The following is a 3,285-nucleotide window of genomic DNA, read 5'->3' on the forward strand; positions in this document are numbered from 1 at the left end:
GGGGGGGGGGATGAATCACGGCGATTTTCGTCATGCCGGGTTTTGTCTCCTGCACTTTGCCTACGTAGGAGTCTTTTATACTTGTTTTTCAGCTTAGAAAAATGCAGCATGCAGCCCATTCCAGATCCATTACAGTAAATAAAGCTATTTGTACAACCTCCTATAGATATATTGTTCCTGGCTCTGCAGTAAGGCTGGCGGAAAATGTGGTGACAAAATGTGACTCGTATCCAGGCAAAAATATAACAGAAAAAAAAAACCCAGCGATGATCAATGGTCTTATTTTATTTTTAGATTATTATTATTTAATGACTTGAGCCCAATATGACAATTAAAGAGACCCTGTCAATCTGCACAATCAAGGAAAAGTGGTGGGCCCTCTTGTAACAACAACCTCCACCCACTGATACCTACATCATGCTCCCCTAGCGGTCCGTCAGGGGAGGTCTCTGACTCTGTGTGGGGTTGGGGGGGAGTTATCTACCCTATGTAAGCTACCCTATGTACCATCCAACATGAATCCTACACAAGGTTTGGCCGATGGAGGAAGGGTTTGGTGGGAGGGCACATAAAAGGTGAGTATTAGCCATTGGGGGGGTTGCTCCCTAAAGAGAACCTGTTACTTTGCTCAGAATGGGCACAATGATATTGAAAAACATGAAACCGATTAGTGGCCATGCTATCTGGTAAACATCTCAAGAGTGCTAAAGTTAAAGCTGAACTCAAGTCTTGCCCTGCATACAGATGTCATCTTCTCCCAGTGTGCATTAGAAGCTGCAGAAAGTCGGAGCCAGCCTCATTTCATGGTTGAACATTCAAGATTATGTAGCCCTTTCCTTCCTAGCCTGACTGTCCTTCGCCCGCCCCTTTCATTCTTTAGAATTCCTTTTTTTAATTATGCAGGCTCAGCATCACATGTGGGCACGGCCATCCCTATAATGAGGCAGCCTCAAATGGCATCTCTTTGGGTCACATGGAGGCCATTCTGGCCAGAGCATCCCGGGTTGCTAAGAGCTCTTAGCAACCTGTGAAGCTCTGCCTGGAATATCACCAAGCCCCTGGCAACCAGTGACGTCAGTGAGCTGGGAGAAGGGGAAATCCTCCGCACACCTTGCAGCAATCAAGGCCTATGAAGACAATGGTGCTTGTAGTGATGAACACGGATGGCACGGTGCAGACACAATATAGGAAAAGGAATCACCAGCACTCAGTAGAATAATCCAACATGTCCATTTATTGGACATAGACGTCACACAATCACAAGAGCCAACTGTTCGAGACTGTCACTCTTTATGCCCTGATGAAGAGACCCTGCGTGGTCCATACCAGACCGTTATAGATCTTGTTATAGATCATGGAGGGGAACCACACTTTGTTTTTTACATTTTAGTCTGGGGTGCCTTGAGATTTTTCATACATTTAAAGGGTGCGGCAACTAAAAAAAAGGTTGACTGCCACTGATATTGTGACGCCATCTATGCTGTACTGTAGTGTGGGGCCAGGCTGATGTGGTGACTAACCAGGGGGACGGTTCCATGACAGCCTGGAATCACAGGAAGTGAGTTGAAGGGTTCTGGCTATCATTCAGCCCGCTAAAGGGCCGGCAGCAAGGCACAGTTTCAATGGTGGACAGTTCTAAATTTTTTATTCTTACAAACTATTTAAACATAAAACAGAACGAAACAAAGAACTAGAGATCTGCTTTAACAACAACACAATGCCTATTATCTCGAATACCAGCTGCTGTGGAAACATATTTAGGGGTCCATGACCGCCAGGCTGCAGAAGATATTTGAGATGTCAAAACATTCCAAAATGCTAACATGATTTTTTTTTTCCTGTATCGAAGCCATATGGAACATATAGCATGACTCAAAAGCACAAAACTGAGCGGAGCTGCAAATCTGTTTAATGTGCTTCTCTTGGCACAGCGCTGTGCAGTGCATTTCTCTCAGAGAATTGGCTCCAGCTTTAAATCAGAGCAAGAATGCAAACAATTTTAAACTCCTCAAACAAGGCAGAGTGACTCAAGTGCCCTCCTCCCTTATCCAGGCCTCTTCAGTTTCCTCCGCTGCATTTCCTACTCAGCTCGCTGTAACATCTACAAGTGACCGGGCCAGATCAGCTGACACTAAAAACACCTCCGGCCTTATTAAAAAGCAGGATATTGTTTTTCTGAGGGACCGTTAAAACCCAACTAATTATGTTTACTCCCTTTCCTTTCCATAGGAGAGAACACTAGCTGCTTTCCACTACCTGGCCCTGGGCAAGACCAACTTTTGGGCCATCCACTAGCCTAGTAAAAGCACTTCAATTGACGTTAGATAAAAGTGAGCTGTGTCCAAGTCTGCAAGAAAGTCAGAGGAAATCTCAGTCCCAACCTGAAACATATCTATTAGACATGTAAGCTGAGGAAAAATTTGGCTCAGTTCGGATATTTTGTTATTTCGAAATTCGGATCCAATATTCAGTTCGGTTCGGGTTTCGGATTTGGACGACTTCCGAATTTTCGTTAACTTCAGATGAGTTTATGAATATTCCTTGCGAATACCACAGAAAACCAGATACAGATATTGATACTAAAGCTGAATCTCCTAGACCCGAATGGCATTCAGGATCCAAATTTCCAAATTGCATTCGGGGGCTCCCAAATGCCATTCGGGTCTGGGAGCCTCAGCTTTAGTAATATATGTATATGGCTCCCGATACGGCCGTGCACGGATCTGTACGGGCCGATTTTTAGCAGTGTGAATGAGGCCTTAGAAACAGGGATACAAACAGCTACTGCTGTGCTTTTTCTTTAGAAAACTCAGAATGCTCTGCAGAGTTTTAAATATGTATTTGTAAAATAATGATTTTATATCAATAAATTTTCTCTGCTCCAGTTTTGATAAATCCCCCTCAGTATGTGCTGCTTATTGTTATGGTTGTTCAGTGTACAAAGCAGCGGTTCTTAGAAGCTGCCTGGGTGCTGATGTCGGTTGTCACTCGTTAGGCCTGGAATAATTTACAAGAGATCTATAAATTCTCCAACACCCTCAGAACATTTCATTGCAGCGATCTCACGCATTTCATGTGCTGGCGGAACTGTTGTTTATGTTAATTGCCTTACATCCTGGGACAGAAAAAAACAAGTCATACTGCTGGTAAATATATTCAATCCTTAACCCTTTTTTGTGCAAGAGGTCATTAAAACGTAGGTGCCCAGGCCACATTTAGAAGTTTCAGCATATATTCAGCTATGGCTGGAAAGGGGGGACGTAAACACCTGTCACCCCCCCCCCC

The sequence above is a fragment of the Nanorana parkeri genome, unplaced genomic scaffold (genome assembly GCF_000935625.1).
Source record: "Nanorana parkeri isolate BGI_ZX_2015 unplaced genomic scaffold, ASM93562v1 scaffold31, whole genome shotgun sequence".
In the NCBI taxonomy this organism is placed as follows: domain Eukaryota; kingdom Metazoa; phylum Chordata; class Amphibia; order Anura; family Dicroglossidae; genus Nanorana; species Nanorana parkeri.